This window comes from Aythya ferina (assembly GCF_964211825.1).
Source record: "Aythya ferina genome assembly, chromosome: 15".
Classification (NCBI taxonomy): domain Eukaryota; kingdom Metazoa; phylum Chordata; class Aves; order Anseriformes; family Anatidae; genus Aythya; species Aythya ferina.
Window position 1 is genome coordinate 9,483,453 of NC_140314.1, and position 21,905 is coordinate 9,505,357.

At 41.4% G+C, this 21,905-nt stretch overlaps 1 long non-coding RNA gene across 1 annotated transcript in view; it reads right to left on the reverse strand.

The window, feature by feature from the left end:
* The window catches only part of LOC311445060, a 320,201-nt gene that overhangs the window by 272,158 nt on the left and 26,138 nt on the right, over positions 1-21,905 (reverse strand). Inside the window, exon 4 of the long non-coding RNA XR_014698176.1 lies at positions 14,234-14,453. This is a non-coding gene — a long non-coding RNA (uncharacterized lncRNA). The remainder of the gene's footprint in view (positions 1-14,233; positions 14,454-21,905) is intronic.

Here is a 21,905-nt window from a genome sequence, read left to right on the forward strand (position 1 = left end):
ATACAGACCCACTATTCCCCTACCATCTTAAGAGAATTAGGTCGAAGTAAACAAACCTTAGGTAGGTTATATTTATATAGAGTAAAGAAGCACGCTTTTTTTTTTTCTTCTGTAGGTGATACATGTTCCATAACATCTCAGTGCTCTCCTTTAATTATTTCTTGCAGATTAAAAAGATTTTACGGCTTACTATTTATAGGGGCATTAAATATACTGCTCACACTTAACATTGGTATACTTTACTCCTTTTCAAATGCACAGAATTCATCATACCATGAATTGGTAACGGCCACAACAGTGAATAAATATTTTTCATGACCATAAGTTATTTTTGTAGATGCTGCTGTACAGAAGCTGCCTGTGGAGTGTCTCTTAATTGATATCTTTGGAGATCAGGGGGAAAGGAAAAGGCTGGCGTGAACTATGTTCCATCACACCCAGGAGACTGCTGAAACCACTGATATTTTTTTCCTTCTACTTGCTTTATCATTTTGTCTAATAAATATGGTCACACACCCACACAATAGCATTATAGGTACCAGGTATCTGCTCTGTACTATTTTGCTCACCCTGATAGATGAAAATCTTTGCATACACAGAAGTCTACAACCACAATTTAGGACATGCAGAACCCAGAAGGTGTTTATGATGAAGGAGCATCCATGCTTTGCCAAATGGCCAAGGGCACAAAATATGAGGTCTACAGGAGAAGTACTTGGGGTCTGGAGTTCTAGATGAGCCATCACAGAGGCTGAGGTCAGCCCGTTAAAGAAAAAGTGCTCGGACTGGTAGTGTGACAACTCATCCTTAGGTTTTGTGACAAGAACCTCTGCATAACGAGACTTGCTGTAATTATGTGGTGAGTATCTATAGATATTAACAGCGGCCAAAAGGCTGAATCATTTCTGTGTAAATGTTTATTAAATAAACATCACCAGGGACTTGTGGTAAACTACAGCTTTATCTCTCTTGTTGCCGGTAGCCACTTGGAAACCTGAAGGTCTTATTAGGATTGTGCTAAAACAGCTAGATGTGAATGTAGCTCAGCAGCAATTTACCAGATTTATGCATCATCTACTACTCAATTTTCTTGGTTATTTCCTACAGCAGAGAATCTAATCTGAGAATCAACTAAAAGCCAAGCCCTACTCATGGGTACTTCATATGTGCACATGAAATAACCCCATGGCGTTCTATGGCGCAAATGATGTTTTAATTCATTACCTAACGGAGGAGAAATGTAGCCTGACTGCTCCTGCTCCAGCTGTGCTTTGTTCCAGCTCTGCAGGTAGGCAGCAGATAGAGGGATCCAACCCACCAGTAACTCAGGCAGCCCTGCAGCAGCCACTTGCACAAAGGATGCTCCCACAGTAATCACCTCCCGTGGGAGTTCTCCAGCTAGGAGCTGGGAGAACAGGCCAGGTGGCCGACCAGCTCTGAGAGCTGGACCAGGAGGTCAGCCAAGGAAATCCTTTAGCTCAGGCTACTCCAAAGGTCAGACTAAATTGATCTTCTTAGGCTGCTGGCTATCATGCTCGGTCCACTACGAACAGTGCCTTGGTATATTTTTTTCCAAAAAAATATGCATTCTTTTGTGTGTATAGAAGAGCCTTCCCAATCATGTGTTCAGTTGTGCTTTTTTTAAGTGATTGTGGATTATTAGCGCTCCTTTTCACATAATGCCTTTACTTTACATCATAATAGGGACTTTAGGGACTTCACCACTGAAGTCAGTGCAGGTTAAGATTAAAGTGTCTGTCTTTACAGCAAACTCTCTGTCCCCACACTCCCCCATGCCTTTAGAGGCTTTGTGTTGCCTGCTGCAAAAATGGTGTTTAACACTTTTTCCCCAGAAAGTTTTGTGGATAAATAAATGGTTAACAGCACTTCATGCAAGAAGTCAGTGAGGTGTGCAATACTCCAGTCTAGCAGACAGCCTAATAGCAGATATCCTTCTTCCCATACGGACGTTGTTGAGGGTGGAACTGGGGCGTTAGTTCACTTGAGTACTATGGCATGGCAAAGCTAATCACGAACTTTGGCATCCTGCCGCAGCAGAGCCTTATTATTCTTATCTGACATTCCTTGCTTGGATGGGCATAACTATGTTGTGCAGAGAAGGGCGACGAAGCTGGTGAGGGGCCTGGAGAACAAGTCCTACGAGGAGCGGCTGAGGGAGCTGGGCTTGTTCAGCCTGGAGAAGAGGAGGCTCAGGGGTGACCTTATTGCTCTTTACAGATACCTTAAAGGAGGCTGTAGAGAGGTGGGGGTTGGCCTGTTCTCCCACGTGCCTGGTGACAGGACGAGGGGGAATGGGCTTAAGTTGAGCCAGGGGAGTTTTAGGTTAGATGTTAGGAAGAACTTCTTTACAGAAAGGGTTGTGAGGCATTGGAACAGGCTGCCCAGGGAAGTGGTGGAGTCACCATCCCTGGAAGTCTTCAAAAGACGCTTAGATGTACAGCTTAGGGATATGGTTTAGTGGAGGGCTGTTAGCGTTAGGTTGGAGGTTGGACTCGATGACCTTGAGGTCTCTTCCAACCTAGAAAATTCTGTGATTCTGTGATTCTGTGATTCTGTGATTCTGTGATGTTATGCCTTTGAAGCAAATTATTGCCCGTCTTCATTGCTTTAAAATCATCTTGATCCACAGAGATGCTTTCAACGAGTCAGAAATAAATAAAACAAGTGACAAGCTGTAAGCGTTCGCTAATGGCACTTCTCTGATCACAATGGGGTCCCAGCCCTTTGTGGTACTTTCAGCTATTAAACTACATCTAATAAAGAAAAACACAGAAGCAGGAAATCAAATGAAGATTCATGCTGTAACATCTATAAATTTTCTTCAGAAAATATAATGATTCTATTAAGTAGACAAAAATACTTCCCCAAGTAATGTGCTATTTTGAAGATGCAACAAAACTGAGCCTGGATTTACATCTTCACATCGCCAGCTTTATCCACTGACAGCCCAGTGTGGATGGTGGGCACCTGCTTGGATTTCCTGATTCAGTCCCGGCTGGACCCAATACCTACAAGCACAGAACAACCCCACCCTAGCACTGGAGGCGCGGTACTTCTGAACCAGAAGCAGCACCCTATGGGCCCCGCTGCAAAGCGGTGAGTGCACAGGAGAAGCACCATCAACTTGCATTCCCGTGACTACTTCCAAACAGGTTCAAGTCTTCAGTTCAACACCCTCCCAAACTAAAATATCTAACAGGCTACTTGACAAGGAACAGTGAACAGAACTCTATAGAACTGATATCAATTTGATAAATTAAAAAAAAATACAGTTGCTATTAGTTCCTTTTTCTCAGCTTTCCTCAAAAAAAGCCTTACAGCCATGCTTTGCATATCAAGCAATGTCTTTGCTCAGCAATGGTTAAATGGGTAAACCTGTACAACTTTCTGAACTGTGATTACGGTGATACATTAGCATTTTCAATCACTAGCTGAGTTTATGGTCCTTGCACGTCACATAATATACTGCTTGTCTTGTACATACCAAGAATACATTAAAACTGCCAACACTCGCCCATGGGACAAGCTTCTTTATGGCTTAATGTGCTTGTGGTTGTAATAAATTTTAGGAGAAAGAGTAATAAAACAAAATTCAGAAAGTAGAATAATGGGATAATTATGCTCTAAAACCAAATGTGCTTCCTTCATGTCACTGTTTCATGAAGTCAAAGCAATCTATTATAGCAGTGCCTCCAAAGCACCACTATAGTTAATGGTCAGTTGCTACATCTAGTACAAACACTGCTTTTCAAGAACTTCCTACAATTCAGCAATTCGAGCTTGTACTAGCCTTATATGCACTTGGCATATCAACAAGTTATCAGAGCAGATGGCTCTCCACAACTAAGATGTCTAAAATCCACTTTTAAGATTACAAATGTCTAAAATCCCTTTTTAAGATTAGGGACATTTTGGGGGTGCGGAAGAAAGTTCACTTCCAGGAACAGAAGTGAACAATGAGCCAACATACTCTTCAGCTACAGAAGAACACCTTTTTCGTAACTTTGTCAGAGCTTTTTTCTTGGTGTCTCTGGCATTGCAGGGATAAGGAACAGAACAGATCCTTAGGAAGATTAAAGTAAAGCCCACAGGACAGAGGCTGAAAATAAGTGCCCTGTTATTTGTGTACTCCGAAAAGTACCCTGTATTTTACAGCTTACACAAGGAGAACCTGCTTGGAATTTCTTGTGCCTCTAAACTTTTTATCCACTGGAATTTTGCAAGGTAAGAAGAGGATCAAATGCAGATTCTTACATAGGGGAGACACAAAAAAAGGTGGTTAAAATTATTTAGAAGCAATGGGTTTTCATCTCTGTATCACTAATAGCATTATAGGCAATTTTACCTGAAATTAATAAGGACCAAGGTTTTCTTGAGAAAATCCAAAGGGGGCATTCTGTAACACTACTAGCTGGTATTCATGAGGCAGTAGCAAAGCACACATTCAGGCTGAACATTCATCAGGCTGCAAATCTGAAATGACTCTTAAACGATGGTCCTGTCCTTTCTCATACTTCCTTGCTCCTGCTTCCTCCAACAGCAGTTGGAGCATCAAGGGCAGTTTGGGGATGCCTCCCTCATCCCCATCCCTTTTCCCTCCTTGTTCTGTTGCTTAGGCAGAAACAGCCCAGCCAATCAGTCTTGGGATGACAAAGTCTGAGTTGCCCCACGCTGCTGAAAATGCCTGTTCTGACCTTGTTTGTAGGGATGACGACACTGCTGGTAGTGTCAGCAGTGCTGTGTACCACCAGTCAGAGGCCAGCCACCAACTGAGCTGTGCATCTGGGAGGAAACAGAGCCCCTGGAGGCAGGGATAGGAGCAGCTTCTTAGGTCTCAGCAGCAGAGCAAAACTTTGAATCAAGAGATTATCACACAGTTTTAGCAAAATAATTTACAAGTTTATTCCCGTCTTATCTGTGACCTCATGCACTCTTATGTTGGGCCATTAAAATCAAATTGACATTAAGCACCCCCAGTATTAAACAGAAATTAGTAATACTGTCCCACTGGAGACATTCTGAAGAGAATGTACCACCGGGTCATCTGGAAAAATCACTGTTTCTTTCTCCATGCAGTGAAGTTACTGCAGGGAAGTCCACATAGCCTAAACTTCCATATTCTTTCCAATTTACCACTTTTTCAAATCAAATATAGATTAGTTTCTTTAATTGCCCTGTATGAATTCATAGCTGAAATGTTTGACTTCCCCAGAACTAATCGTCTGTCAAGAAGATATTTTGCAGCCAAGCAGATAACTTAATTGGATATTTAATTTAACTGCAGGCTTTATTTCTTCATATTCAAGCCTTATTCCTTAACATTTGCTAAATTATGCATTCTGAACACATCCTTAGCCTGTCTGTCTTGATGTGAGCGTTCTGTTGTTCTTTGAGACTAAACATGTTTCATTATTAGCTTCTAGTTTCCTGCCACTTCTGACACGATTTTCCCCATATTCTGAGAAAAAAACATGACAGGCAGGTCCCTTCAGGAAACAAAACACAGACTGACTCTGCTGTCTCCAACCAGTTAGCATTTGGGGAATTATAAACAGAATCTAGAAATATTTCATTTATTTGCAGGGGAGGAACGTCTGGTACCGACACAAGGCACACCTCCTGGAGGCAGCAGTCCAGGAGTGCAGGACAACTCAAGCTGGCAGAAGAGGATACTGCAGAAGTTTTCTGCTACTCAAATAACTCCAGACTCCCTCTGACAACAACATACATTAACATCCACAAAATTTGTTCCAGAGCTTAGTAGATACACCAGCTCCACCACCTCCATACAAGTCCATACAAGAGCCACCGCTCTGCACGACCAGGAGCAGCACATACACTCACACAGAAGTCAAGCCCAAGCAAAGACGGTGGTAATTAGTATTTTGTCCTCTCTTCCCCCTTAAAGTCTTCACATGAAAGGAAAAGGGTAGTTTCAGATCCCAGCCTCATCTTCCCCTCACTGCTATCAGGTCTACAGTGCCGTTTACTGGTGAATTATTAGCCCAGCATAGTCCGCACCAAGTACTACAATCACAAATTGCTAAAGTCAATGGCCCATATTAGAGACAGGAGGAATCTCTCAAGTATCCTTGCTCTCACCAGATCCCTAGCATTCTCCTGATGAAGTTTTTCGTATTTTAGAGTAACGATCAGAATATAAGAGAAAAAAGAACACATACCCAAAATTTATATCCCATAGCATATGGCAAATTGGATAAAGAGCATAGTAAACTGAATAAATTACATACACAGGGATGCTTACAATTTTATTATCAACCTTGTATTTGGGCATCTGTTGTTCTCTTATAAGCTGCACTACTTCTGCTGATAATAGCCTCCCTCCATCTGATTAGCACAGTGTATGTGATCTCCATTGTGTAACTGATTAGACATTTGTTTGCTAATAATTTTTCAACATCACTTACTCAGACACTATTGATGTTCAAATGCATCTAATTACAAGACACTCGGAACTTGTTTGTAAAAAGATTTTAATTTGCATGGAGACAAGACCAAAATAATGGCTTTAAGTGTCCAGCAAGAAGCAGTAAACCCACCTCCATAAGGCTGATCTGCATTTATAGGTATGTAGTGTTTCTGCTCTCCCAAAGCCAGTCAGCTTGTGAAGCTGCTCTGACTGCCACCCTGGTGTTAGATACTGGACCTAGGTCTGTAGTCGAAGCAACACAAGGTCTGCCCAGGAAGTGTTACATGAAATCTGTCTGGGATATGAAAGTGCAGTTCACTGGGCTGACTTCTCCATCTTTATTCCTTACTGTTACTAATGTCAGGATAACCTTCAGGAATATTTCATGATTTGCCTTTAAAGCAGATCTAGGTCAGATTTCCCTTTTACCTTATTTGATCACCAAATTCTGTCATGAAGTTTACTGCAACACAATTTCTCTCTTTCTTGTCTCTTCATCAAGACTTAGAATACAGACTTCTGAAAACTGGAATCAGCACACAGCAAAATAAAACTATCTGCTCTACAGAACATGATGCACAGGCTGAACTTTCAGCTTAGGGATCAAGTCAACTTTAATTTAGCTGTCAAACTACGTTGTATGAAGCTTTGACAAAAAGCATGCACTGCAATATAATACATTACTCAAAACACTCTAAGTTGCAGCAGGAACAACAACAGTCCTATCAGTTCAAAGAAGATCTGATTAAGGGAACCACACTCTTTAGAAAAAGTTATGGTAAAAATGCATAACAAACACCTACAGAAATCAAGGCAGAGAATACTACATGGAGGAGATGGTGAATGACATATATACGAAGAGCTGAGATGCTGCCTTTCAAATGGTTAATGAATAATTAATGGTGCACTTGATGAAATGAATTTGCTTATTTTCATAATTTCCATACTGTCAAACCCTTTGCATCCACATCAAAAAAGGGACAGGAGGAGGGAAAGAAAATGGCAATTTGTTTGAAAGCTTGCTTCATTAATATTCAAGATCATCCATTTTAAAGCAGCCGTTTGCAAATCAAATACAGTCCGTGTGTGCCATTTTGCATATCAACGATATTTTAATATGAACAAACAACATCAAATTTCAATTACAAGCCCATGAAGCCAAAATCAGCTCTCAAATGAAAATAAGATAGATGAACAAAAATGCTCTAAATTTTTAGTGTAGGAATTCATAGAACTTTGAAGCATTCTCTCTGCTCAGTGAGCATTAGTCCTTTATCCCACAGGACAACATAAAGAACAGATTTGGTTCAAGTGGACCTGATTCTCTTCGAATTTACACCACTTATATCATATGAAAGAAATCAATATAAAATCAGCTCAGCAGCCTGGCAAGTGCTCTTGCTCAGGTTTCACACACACTCTTTTGTCCTACATACTGCATCAGCAGTGAGATCTCTTGAAAATGTTTAGAACAATTATTCCTGTAAAACTCTAGTATTAAATGTAGGATGCAAGTGCATGACTGAAAGCTCCTCATAGGTAGATATACAGGAGTATCCCTGATTTTGAAGGAAGTTAACTTTTGCATTTCTTTTACTGCACAGACTTAAGTATGTAGGCAGAAGAAAACATTCTCTCACTCTGAGGTGCTGTTTTTCATGACAAGTGCTAGTGCTGAAGCTCTTTATGTTTGCAGGCAACTCGGTTTACCTCAAGCTCTGCACAGGACCAGAGAGCACAGATGGTCTCCTCAGTAGCCCTTTGTTTAATGGGTGATCAGTGCAAGGCAGCAGAAGTGAAGGAAAACAATCCTTTCTTCTCCAGCAGGTAGAGCTTCTCCCAGTAGGTATAAACTGGTTCAGCACTCAGGCTGCCCTTTTCTGTCCTCTTCTCCTACCAGCCTACACCATTACTCTAGGCTGGCCCCTCTAAGGAGAAGGCTGCAGGAAAAGCCACCCGAGGTAGCCAAGCTCTCCATAGGGCATGTTAGGTTGGTGACACAGCACTAGCTGTGATCCAAGTTGTGTTTCCAAGCAGTGAAAAAGTTGAAATCATGCTGTTACTGCATCATTTTGGCAGATGGGCTCCTGAGCACATACTGTCTTGAAATTTGGCCACAAAAATACCCATAACAAATATTGTTTTGAAGAAACATTGCCAGTTAGTAAGCAAAGAATCATGGTAATGCACATTTGTTGGTAACCATTCGTTTGTTTTAACATATTTTCCAGCATCCACAGTATTTGGTAGTGGGTTAGTAAAGAGATTCTTGTTTCTAGGAATGCTTCTGTAAGACAAAGTCTTGGATTCAAATTCAGATGAGGGGGAAAAAAAACAAAATGTTTTGCACATTGTAAATGATGACTGCAATTTCCCTTCTAGCAAGGTTCTGCTAGAGTCTGGCAACAGTTCCAAGTGCAGGTAAGTCAAATATTCTTCTCTCAACCAAGCAAAAAAGACTTATTAAAACAATAACCACAAACTATTAGAACCTCATCACAATTTCAACCAAGTAAAAACAAACAAAGTCTCAGGCCTGTCTCCCAAAGACTTTAATCCAGACCTGCTTAATTCAGAGCTCCTAGAGTCAATACCACTCAGGCTGACTGCCAGTGTTGAAAACACTGCCAAGGCACCACAGACAAAACAAAAATCACTGTCCTATGTTATAGCAAAAACGAGAGGTGAAAAACTACCTGGTGAAGGAAGGAACCTTCTTTCTGCTGCAGTTTCTGTCTGAGATGCTGCTCTGTGTGGCAGCAGCATCACCAGTACAAATTAGTATGTTTACCTGCAGCACATAAATAATTGTTGATTTTTCCATCATGCAATATCATTAAGTTAAAACAAGAAAGGGCAAGTGAAATGACTCAAGGAATCTCAGTGGTCCATGTGGCAAAGGTGAATCCGGGTGTACATACATATGTACATACCTGCAGCTACTGAAAGGTTGGGTGTGACCACGAGGCATTGTGGTAATTTCAAACTGGTGTACCAACAGATCAGCTCACACAACATTTACAGACAGGAAGCAGGCCAGAGAAGTGCTAGGACATACACCAGAGGGTTATCAGGAAAAAAGAAAAAGAGATACATTATAAAATATTTTCTAACCCAAACATTTTATTGCTGATGACAGAGAGAAGTGTGTCTGGATATCACTACAAAGGACTCAGCTGTAGCCACTCAATGAAGCCATCCACTGAAGCCAGTCAACTGAAGCAAATTGATGAGTTGGAAGAGCGAAAGGGCAGAACAGCAAAGATCTGAGCTACAGTGCCCAGGCACCCAGCAGGGAAGGGTAAGGGATCAACAATGCAATTAAAAGTCTCCAGGCAGCAACGGAAATATTGACCAGGAAAGTTACAGTTCAAGTGAAGAGACAACAGACAACTCCACAGAGAGAGGGAGAAGCATTAAGGTCAACCTAGGCAGGATTTCAATCAAGAGGAGCAAGCTAACACCTGGTCAGAGGCTAGGAGGGCATGAAAATTAATCTGTGAATACTGCAAAGGAGTTAGACTGCTGAAAAAGGAAAAGTCTGAGCCTTTTAAACAGGAATACCCAAAGAAAACATACCAGACAGCCTAAAGCAGGGAAAGTGCCACACAAAATGTGCACATTTTTAAAGCAGTGAGGTATTGAAGTGTTCTGGGGAAAAAGGGTGGTGACGTTTACTTGGGAAACAGGGACAAACCTGCAGTGATTTAATTCGGTTTGGTGCACATTCTTCTCTATTACATAACACTTCTTAGTTCTTATGTAACGTATCCATGTCCTTGGAAGCAGCTATCTAGCAACAAGGGCAGGGCCAGGTACAACGGGGTCCCTTATTCTGCAATGCAAGTGTCACAGGAAGGCAGCCGGGGCACTGGCAGAGACATCTTCCCTCCAAACAGAACCGATCCCTATCAAAGGAGATGAAATGCAAGCCACTTCTGAAAAAGGAGTTCCCTTCACTGCTGAAAGGACATCACAAGCACAACACAACTCCGGGGATGATGTCCCTCAAGAATAGAGCAGCGATGGCATCTCAGGTGATAGGTACAACACCCCAGCGGACGAGAAGGTACAACAGACATACCAAGCCAGTAAAGTGGCCTAACCCGAATTGTTTTTAGATCTACAATTAATTGTTATTTACTACTTCACATAAAGACAACAAATATGAAGAGAACAGTGGAGACAGGATTTTATTCCCTTAACAAGCACCACTGACCCTGGATAGCAAGTGACTCACTTCCATACGTGAACCTGGTGTGGGTTGGCTCCCCCTCCATTTGGAAAGGAACCAGCCAGCACATTTGGGTCAGCCTCTGCAGAACTCAGGTCTTCTTAAAACAACTTTCCAGAACATCTATTCAGTCCCGTTTCAGCAAAATGAGCAACAATATACCAGTACCCTAGACCTGACATCTCATTGACACAAAATGTGCTTTCCTTCCTTTCTAATGGAAATTTGCATGACTTGAGCTTACTTTCCCTTCCTGTATTCATTTTGAGCACTCTTATGGTGTCTATTTGCACTCATTTCCAGAGCTAAATGGCCAGGATTTCTCCCCAGAAAGGCCAGCTCATGTACAAACTTAGACTGTACAGGGTGTGACACAGACCCTGCTTTTTTGCTCTGCGTACTAAAGGACAGAATGGCTTTAAGAAGAGTTGCCTGGTTAATTCCTCCTTGCACTAGAGACTGAGTTAGTGTCCAAAATCTACACTGCAGGCATAGCAGGATTCAGTGTTTCAAATACATAGGTTTTGTTTCACTAAATTAAAAACCTTTGAAGTAGCCCAGTTAAGAAACGCAGACTACTCTGTGTCAGTTAAACTTTATTTAGCACTCCTCTAACTCACACATCACTCCCAAACAATATTAGGAATATTTTTGTTACTTTGCAATCACTGACTTTGATCACGGAACCTAGGCTGAACAAAGGACACCCTATTGTCATCTATCTGCCTTTGAGATCAGTCACTTTATGCATTCCTAGCCCATATGCTTAAGAACCAAAACACTCTGCTTTTTAATCAGGTGTCCTTAAAAAGTTTACAGAAGTTAAATTAATGCAGTTATATTCAAACTTGCAATCTGAAAACAAGCTCTGGGCTTGCCTAGGGTTATTTTCCTATAAAACCATGTCTATAAAACCATGTAAGATGGACTTTAATTAAATTCTTCTACTTATAGAACAGATATTTCCCAAGAGCTTTTAACTTTTGTGCATCCTTATTAAAAGTTATGCAACTTCTAAAAATTCTGCTTCTAACTGTTTTTTCTTGGATACATGAAAGTCATAGTTTTTCTACCCACTACAGGAGTATTCTTCTCCCTTTTGCTTTTATCTTTCCCTACTCCCCTACATGTCTTCAGTTTATTTTATTATTAATTTTTTTTAAACTCTTTCTATATATCTAAGTTTACTTTAACATTTTATTTATATTTATTACCTTTGATGTCTTACTTCCCTCATTAGCCTGTTGATTTGCACCTGCTGGTTTCACTTCACTGTTGGATGGGGAAGGTCTTCTGGGTAACAAAGACCCTTTTTGCCCTTCAACCACAGAACAGCACCGAAGATGATAAAGATGTGCACTGGTGGAACAGCAGGACAGACTGCCACCTACGGCCTCTCCTTTCATGAGATACACCTTGTAGTTTTGGAAAACGTGACCTGTCAACACACCACCACTGTTCCAGCAGGTGAAGGATGGAGTTCAGCTAGAGATAACACTGAGGTCTTCAAATACAGCTATGTTTACTGAAGTTTCACATAATACAACTAGAGGTCAATGAAAAAACTTGCTGTAAATTACTGAAAGAAGTTCTGAAATTACAGTTGGCCAACAGCAGCATAAATGTAGATGAATGTCTGATTTCCATAGGCATAAATACTTCTTTGTAGAGATTAGTTTGAGATCTGGATAAAAATCCATTACAATTTACATCAATGCTCCAAGGTGCATTGAAGTAAGCAGTAGCCCTCTGCTCTTACAGAGCACAGATTTTTTCAACCCAGCTTCCCTGATGCTGACTCTACAGCTGCAACCTGCCTGACAGCCATGTTCTACTCCTAGCACTGATTACTTTGTCATCTGGGCCAGTCACATCACTGATTAGATCAACAGATGTGAAATAACTCACATTAAAGCCTCAGTATACAATTAGACTTTGTGAAGATAAATACAGTGGTCACACAATTGTTTAGGCATAACGCATTTAAAGCTGCCTACCAATAAGCAGTTCTAAGATAAGTGTCCCAGGAAGAGACATTACTTACCTTTGTAGGTAATCTTCCTTTCCCTAGAGTAGCAGCACTATTTGAGCTTTAGGGAAAAAAATCCATAGGCTTTTTTTTTTTTTTTTTTTAAAGTACTATCACACCATGAATTTAAATGTACAGACCAAAACATAGAACTATTTTGTAATAGATTTCTAAGCTTTTTTCCTCTACCAATCTCTTGCTTCCATGAAGCAAGAACACACCTTAGTTTTCTCATACAGCTGTTGGAAAGCTACGTTATGCTGCTCATGGTATCCTAAGTAGACCCCGTGCCCTATCTAGAAACTGATGAAGAATCTAAAGAATAAGTTAACTAGTATTTACATGAAGCAATGAATTGTCAATTCTCCCCAAAAAAACAAAAAAAACTACTGAAGAGTAACAGAAAGTGGCAATAGCACATACAAATCATGCTCTTAGAGTTACCTTTGATTGTAAAAATACAAACTACAAGGTAAATGCATCTAAAACTCCTGCAGCATGATTGAACTATTTTTTCAACTTATGTTGTCAAACCTTCAGGACTCGCTCAGCATCATCCTGCAAGGACTATTCCCTATTGACAAGGCATCTCCCACAGCTGCTGCACATCACCCAGCCTGGCATTTCCACCTAACCCCTGAGCACAGCCTCACTCCCTAGCAGCCAGCTTGGCTTCTTTGCCATGGTCGAGTTACAAAACAGCAGGAAAGCAGCAGGCAGTCAGGACACACCACCCGGCCATCCGCAGATAAAGCGGTGCCAAGCTACAGGCTCTCACCAGAAAGATGACACTACTGTTGACAGGTTTTATTCCTTTTCCCTGAAGACTTATGGATTTTTCAGTTCCTTTCACCTACTCCTAGGAAGGTCACAATCTTAGGGATTAAGCACTTTATTGCAATAGTTGTAAAATGTCACTCATTTGATCATTTTGTGTTGGGTGGACGATGGGTGGTGGCAGGCAAGGTTTAAAGCACAAACATCAGCTTACATTTGAGGCCTCAAAGCATTTGAATCTTATGACCACGAATACAGACCATGTATTTTGAGAACATCACTCCAAACCATCTTGTCCTGTATCTAGCCACTAGAAATAAGCACATCTAGGGCTTATCTGCAGCACCAGTAAGGAATATCGAAGGCAGACCCACAAAAGCAGAATACCTGAAAGAACACAAGTTTTCTTTTTGAACAACTCCAGTTACAACAACCACTTCTTTGGTCGTGCAAGCCCTTTCCAGGATATAGCTGACTCCAAAAGCAGAGCAGCACCAAGTTATTCTTGCCATCTGAGTCACCTCTGCTATGCCAGCATCAACACCTCTGATGTTACTCAGGATGTTCCTTCTAATTATCTGGAGATGTAGATGTGCATGAATAATTTATATATTGGGTTGGTAGTAGAACCAAAATATATATTAAAAATTCATTCTGTTCATGCAAAAAATAGAGTACCAAGGTGTTTTAAGGGAATACAAATCAAAAAAAAACTCCCTTTTTAGGTCACTCTCTGGCTTACCTCTGAAGGATCTTTTTTTGTACCGGGGACTGGAGGTTTAAGAATGGTGTAATTGAAAACATTTATTTCAAAGTTTTAACAACCAATGCTCCTGAACATTCTTTGTCACTTTCGGAATAATGCGAAGTCTGTATTTCCGGTCTCTCATACATTCTTCAGCCAAAGTTACCACTTGTTTTTAGTGTTCACGTGTCAACATGTACCCACATTTAGTTCTCTCCTGTTTAAGAGAATCAAAGCATGAATTAGCTACACAGACCCCAAGGCTGGCAGGAGCTACAGAAGTCAGACCTTTAGGACCTGATGCACAGCTTGGGACATGTGCCTTACCACCAGGTATAGGGGACAGGGTGACTGAGCCCTTCCTAATCATCACCCTGGATAATCTGTGACCATGCAACAGGCCTGAAGGTGCTTGGTCTCCACATACCTCCATAAAGTAGGATTAAACTGCATCAATGCTGGGCTGTTTTGCTCAAGAGCATCTGTCTTATGAGGAAAGACTATATGAGCTGGGCCTGTTCAGTCTAGAGAAGAGGAGATCTTAGCCTCTACAAATACCTGAAGGGACAATGTAAAGAGGATGGGGCCAAACTCTCCTGAGTGGCAACCAGTGATAGGACAAGGGGTAACAGGTATAAATTGAATGCAGGAGCTTTCACTGCCATGAGGAAGAACTTCTTTATGGTTCAGGTGACAGAGCACTGCAACAGGCTGCCCAGAAAGGCTGTGGAGTCTCCCTCTTTGAAGATGCTCAAAACCCACTGGGATGCCATCCTGCGTAACATGCTCAAGGTGATCCTGCTTGAGCAGGGGGGTTAGACGAGATAAACTCTGGAGATCCTTTCCAACCTCAACCATTCTCGGAGGATACATATTTCAAGTCATACGGGGAACTCAGTAAAAGTGTTCCTATGCACCCGTATTGCAGAGCTCCTAGTTACTGCACAGCTTCATCTACTCCTGCACAATTAAGTTCATCTGCAGAGCCTTCACCAGTACCCAGTTTCAATCTGAGCAATTTTAATTTTGGCACATGCATTTTCTTAAGGCATATGTTCTAGAAAGTGGTTAGGGAAATAATTAGTCTTCAAAGCAGTGCACTATACAGGGAAGATGCGTTCACTGCCTGTCCCCCTTACATGGAGGATTAAGTGCTCAGTGGTAAAAGGACAGTTCTAACACCATGAACAGATAAATGTTTTAGATACACAGGAAGGAGTGAAAAGAGTTCAGTACTTGATGCCAACAACTGTAGTTCAAGGATAAGACAAAAAAGTCTCCCTCTCCAGGTTCAGTATTAACACATCAGAACTGCCTATCAAATGGTCTTGATACTCTCTTTAGATCTTAAGTGTACATCTATTTATAAATAAAATAAATTATAACCACAAAACTTAAGAGATGTGGGTCATTACACAAGAGTATAATTAAATCTGACTGGGTTCCTACAAGCTTCATAGAAGCCATGATAAAATCTTCTTGACTTGGATTAAAAATAAATTGCTGAGTAAATTAGATTTCCTGGTGTTTTATCTAATTAATCCACCTCTTAACTCAAATTGGCTGGCTTTTTAATTACCAGCTAATCTCACCCATATGATAAAGATTTTTTTCTGCTCATACCTTGTATTTTTGTAATACTCTGGTTTAAGTTGTTTTTGGTTTTGTTGTTTGTTTGGTGGTTTTTTTTGGTGGTGTTTAAGAGGGGTCTGACTTATTAACTTGTTTTGGCAGGTTATTGAAAAATCAAGACTTGGATGATGCAGGCTGAGAATCTAATTTATGTTGCACTCTTCTACTTTTACATGACACTGTACTGCACCACCATACAGCTGGGAAGAAACTCCAGCACACCTAGAGGATAACAAGCAAACAAATGCCATTGCTCTGAAAAAAAAAAATAAATAAATAAAAAATTAAGCCTCCCTAGGTTAAAGTTACATGTAAGTGTTTCTCAGTTTCCTCAAAGCAATGCCAGAGGGTGATAGTCTAAATGCAACCCACTTGAATTATTTCAAAAATACGAAGTGATCTTTGCTTCTCCTCCTCCCCCCCCCCCCCTCAAACCGTGTTGAAAGAACAGCCTTGAAAGTTGAAAGCAACCTCAAAGGTTTTGCGATTTGACTGGCCCAAGAGGAAAAAAAAAATTCAAGCCATCAGAACATAAGTAAGCAGGGGTTCATTGGGGAAATCTTGAGAACTTAAAATCAGTGTAAAACCTGCTGGAATTACCTCAAATCCCACAGGAACCTCAATCCAGATTCAGATAATACTGCCAGCAGTCTAAACATCCTGGCTCTTCTCTTTATGCTTCTTCACTTTTACAGGACAGCCTCAGACTCACAGAAAGTGTTCTCCCAGTTCAAAAGTGTCATTTTTTCTGCATCTGTTTGCTCTAAGAACTGTTGGTGCCAGCTTCCAGAAGGTAAAGACTCCTGTCTTTACCACTTCCCAGAGAAGATTATGCACCTTGCATAATCCCAGAGGGAACTGCAGCCTCCAGGTAATCCCAGGAATTAGTTTGTTGTGTTTTTGTTTTGTTTTTTTTTTTAAATCTTGTTGCTAACACTCATCCAGCTTCTTAAAAAAACAAAAAAAAAAACACACTTATTCTTTCACCAAGACACACAAAATTAAAGGAAAAAAATAGGATTAGAAACCAATATATTTATTTACTCCTGTCTGTACGCTGCTTCTACCTTAGAAGCCTTGACAAGCACTATTAAGCCAGCTAGCTCTCTCTACCTGTGTGTTGGGTAGGCCAGTCTCCATCATTGGTTCTTTCCTCCTGGTCACCACCAGCCAACAGCTCTTCTGCGAGCCAGCCTCCACAAGACTACAGAAACCCCCCTCAGCTCCCTTTTGCCCAACCCAGGCAGTTTTGTTTTTAAATACATAAAGGCTGTTTTTCATGGATTTTCTCTGATAAACAAAGCTACCTGTTTAGCAGGCACTTGATTTGCCTATTGTTTCCATTCTTCCTTACAACACCTTCCACCCACTATTAATCTAAGCCTGCTTTTCAATTTGTTTGGAATTAGCTGTATATTCAGCCAAGTCCTCCTTTCCCTTTCACCTCTCCCCAGCCCAACAATACAAGATAAGCCTGTTGCCACTAGACACTGAGAAAGTCAAAAAAAGCACAAAGGGTTTCAAGAGATGCAATGAATCCCTGGGGCTCCCTGGGAAGGACATGACTGACAGCATTCAGCCTGCAGCTCCCAGCCTGGGAGTCACTGCACCGCCAGCTCCTTGCAAGCTGGGCTGGGGAACAGCCCCTCTGTGCCTCTCGGATGTTCCCCCCACCTCCTTTAATATCTATCCACTGTTGAAGACAGTATCTGGCTAGAGGCACCTCTTATCTGATCACGCAGATAAACCAAGGCGTGTATGTCAGTCATCAATTCCTGTCACCCCACTCTAGACACCAGATGTTTTAATCCTGCATTCAGTTTGATAAGGCAAAGAGGCTCTGTGCCAGGCAAATGGGACAGGACTGAGCTCTGCCTCTCCTGCTTTCTGCAGTTCATACAAAGCATCTCACTCCATTGTTTTATTATAATCACAGAAGCCCGAATTACTCAGAATTTGACCATTCTGGGTATATTATAGATAAAGGCCTTGTAGGACATCAGCAGCGTGACCCCACCAAGGAGAAGATAGGCTCGTTAAAGACCACACATGTGATAGTATCTGAAAAGAGACAGCCCTTGCTACACATTAAGAGCTTATTCTGCTAAACTCAAAGTGCTTTTTCTTCAGTTCTAAAATCATCACCAAAATGCACTGCCCTTGTGCTTTAAACTCTGCCCTGAAGGAAACCATACCAATATACTTCCCCAATTTTTCTGATCTATAGTGCTACCTAAAATCCCTACCTAATACAGTATTGCACTGAACCAGTAGCTAGATCAGACTGCACTGCTTATTCCTTGTCCCTGATGTACTACAGCATAAGAGATCTTCCAGGTTAGCTATTTACCTTTTTTTTTTTTTAATTAAAAATGCTCTGCATTATAGCAAACAATATTGGCATCAATTGACATAAGATAGCAGTTGTGTTACATGAGGAACTTTAAAAGCAAAACAGTTTTTTTCACCTGCTTCTACCATTTAAGCCAGAGATGTAACATCGAATGTTTAAAGCAGCCAAAGCCTTAATTAAAAATAAATAAATAAAACAAAACCAGCCATTTCAAAGAGCCATAGACCACATTGTTCAAATACGACCCACCTCTAATCCTCAAATAACACCCACCTGTAATCCTCAAATACAGGTTCTAGAACTTCAGTCTGCTGGCTTTATGTGGTGTCAATACAAATCACACTTTTTCAGGTTATATGCGAGGAAACAGGGAGTGCTAAGCTAGTACTTTCAGCATCTTTTTTTTAAATAATGTATTTTGTCCTTGCAAGAAAACTGTTTTGTCACCAGAAGCTACATTCACACCACTTCCACCCAAGTCAACCGCCATCTTTTTTCTTTCACAACGCTTCAACCAAAAGCCCCACCAAAAACCATAGCCCCAAAACTGAAGTAGTTTAAGGAAGTTTCCTGGTCATCCAAGAATGCCTCCCAGCACAAGCTCTCCAGGCATTTCACATCCATGTTCCAAGCAAACAGAATTCATACATCCTTTACAGGACACGGCCCCATCTGCCAAGGTTAATCAGACTGTCATATTTCTCCAGGTTTCCTAACACCAAAGCAATAAATTGATTTCTGCAGACAGCGGGCGTCTGTTACACACAGCATGCTGGTCTCCTGGTCTCAAGGAGCTCTTTGCACAGCCACCTCTGTCCTACGTGGCTGCCAATGGAGAGCAGCAGAGCATATTAACTGCTATTAGCAGTGCATATTTACTGTGGAATCCAACCATTACACAGTAAGAATCTCCCTCACACACTTTAAAAAATATTCATAGGATAGGTGTAAAAATACATTGCTTTATGTCTTAATGAAGCATTTCAGTTTCACTGAATATTATCATTCGGTAGCTGAACACCAGCACATCAGAAGGTGCTGATAGACAGCACAGCAAAGAGCTGTCTCCCAGCTATGTTACCTTGCAGCTGTCTTAGAAGAACAGGGCCTGTACCACATGAATCCTGAGCATCTGGTGTCTCTTGGTGGCTATCTCAATCCAGGATGCAATCTCTGAGATGACAGCTGCCCTGCAGATGCCTATCAACACTGGGAGTCTTCAAGGTCAGCTTTCAAGCAACACCCTGACTTAACAGGCCCTTCGTGTTGGGCCAACAGTTTGCCTCCAGCACAAACTCAAAGCAGGGGGTTGCAGTCAGCCTCCCGTTCCCTGAAGAGTTGCCCAAGGGTGTTGCAGGATGGAAGCAGCCCTTCTCCAAGTAGGAATAGAGGTTGAGCTACCGTGTAATGCTACCACAAAGCGGGGTGCAAACCAAGCCTGCATCCCACTCTTGGCCATAACCTACTCAGACTCAAAAAACCTGTGGCTGTTCTGTACTTACCTATATATTTGGTCTGAATAAGGCAGTTCAGGCTCACAGCCTCTGACCTGTCCCTCCCCCTCAGCAGAAGCAAGGTAGCAATGCTAGAGCAGTTCCTTTACAGAGCTGTGGGCATGGGGTGGAACCCACCCTTGAAGTCCCATAATCTCCAGGCTGGAGAGCCAGGAGGCAGCACAAGAGAGCTAGGCATTCTTTAGTCCAAAAACCCCATTGCACGAGACAAACACAGAGCCGAAGTTCAGCAAAAAAGAAAAGAACATGATCTAAGACAACCTCATGATTGCCAGCAGCAGCAAAAAGTGAGGAGGCATCGTTTGTCATGCTCTAGAGCCTAGAAAACCTCATATGGGTTCATTTATCCTGGCAGTATCTCAGATGTCTAACAAGTCACCCCCTGAAAGGGCTAGAGCTATTTCACACCCATAAGCGTTCATCAGTAAGATCTGACATTAAAATTAAAACGCAGTAGTGTCAGTGTAAACAACATCTCAGAGGCAAAAAACAGATGGGGCAGTTTTTAGCTCAAGTGCCATATAAAAAGACATGGATAGCATAAATAGGAAGAGATTGACATGGCAAAACCATGTTAACTACATTCCTACTTTACCTGAGGAGGCATTTTGACAGGATTAGGTAAAACAATCCAGTTTTCATGAGTCACCTTCGCTGCAGATTACGGCAGTATGCTCCATCTTATCTCTCCATCTCTTCCAGGCATTAACATTTCTGTGTCAATCTCCACAGAGCCAGAAGGTGACAGCAAGGTAGATTTAGACATTTCATATATTTTCATAATACTGTTGCAGGGAAAGATTAATCCAATGATGTACGGTCACCAAAGTTTGACACTGTATAGTATGCATCAGTGGTTGTGAATTAGATGCATGATATTTCTGTTCAAGCAAAACCTTGAAAAGGCCTTAGGAATGATTTATTCCACTCAGCTGCCTACTTTCCACATTTTAGGTGCCAGAGCAATTTCTAAGATAGGAGAGGCTACGCATAGCTAGTAAATATTGATTTATAATGGTTAATTACAACCTGACCTGTAATACGTTTATAACTGCAGGTATATATACAGTGATAATAAAAAGCATTACAGCAGTATTGATGCACACCCTGCCACGACTGTTTGTGGTGGACAACTGCTTCGCATTCCATGCTGGGTAGGTCCCGTTTTGCCCATCACCAGCTCCCTGGCTGTCTCGTTACCTAACCAACTTGCTTGCTGAAGCCTTTGGCGCCCTCCCTCAGTACACTGCAAATCACTCCACTCCATACAGCAGACTGAAGGATTGCTCAGTGGAATAACACAGCAGTAGCACAATGCTGCTTCTCCTGTTCCTTCCTTCCAAACAACTCACTTCTTGAAAACATGTTTTCTGCACCTCTGATACAAAAAGAATTGAGAGGAAACTCCCAGTTTGAGAGGAAATTGTTTTCAGTATGTGTCTGTGCTTTATTGTATTGTATTGAAACGTTCAACAGTTTGTTTCAGTGGCCACTTAGAACCGAGTCAACATCCCCAGGCTGTGCCAAAGACAGGTATCAGTAATGCTGGACCACACAGGACAAAAACAAGTTTCATGCTGTTGGTGAGGCTTTAGGCAGAAGGCTGCGTCCAGTCTGGGACACTACACTTCAACATGCACGTCCACTGGAGAGCCCAGAAAGTAGCCAGCAGTTAATTCACTAACAACAACAACGAGCAGTTCAGAAAACTTGATCTGTAAGGAAGACTGAATATACTGCCATAGTTTACCACAAAAATTTAAGAAAATAACGTCTGGACCTTATGAAGTGTTTTTGTAAATGTGGCCAATTGAGGAGACAGCTATGAAACAGCCAGCTCAACTACAACATAAAAGTCAAAATATTTGTTAAAATGTCATGCCCCCTGCAAAGACTGCATCCTTAGCATGTTGTTCAAGACTAGGCACTTCATATTCTGGTGCAACTATATTTTCTGATGTGACAGCAAGTGTGAAGGAAATCTTATCTTGAAAGTAAGTCAAGAAATTCTTCCAGCCTCTCCATCTTGCAATTCACGATAACCATCTGTCACAGCACAGAGCTGTACACTGAGTGACTATTGTGTGCATTAATCAGAATGTATATTGTGAAGTGTTATGTTATACACAATAAAAACAGATTTCAAGTTTTCACTCAAAACTACCATGCT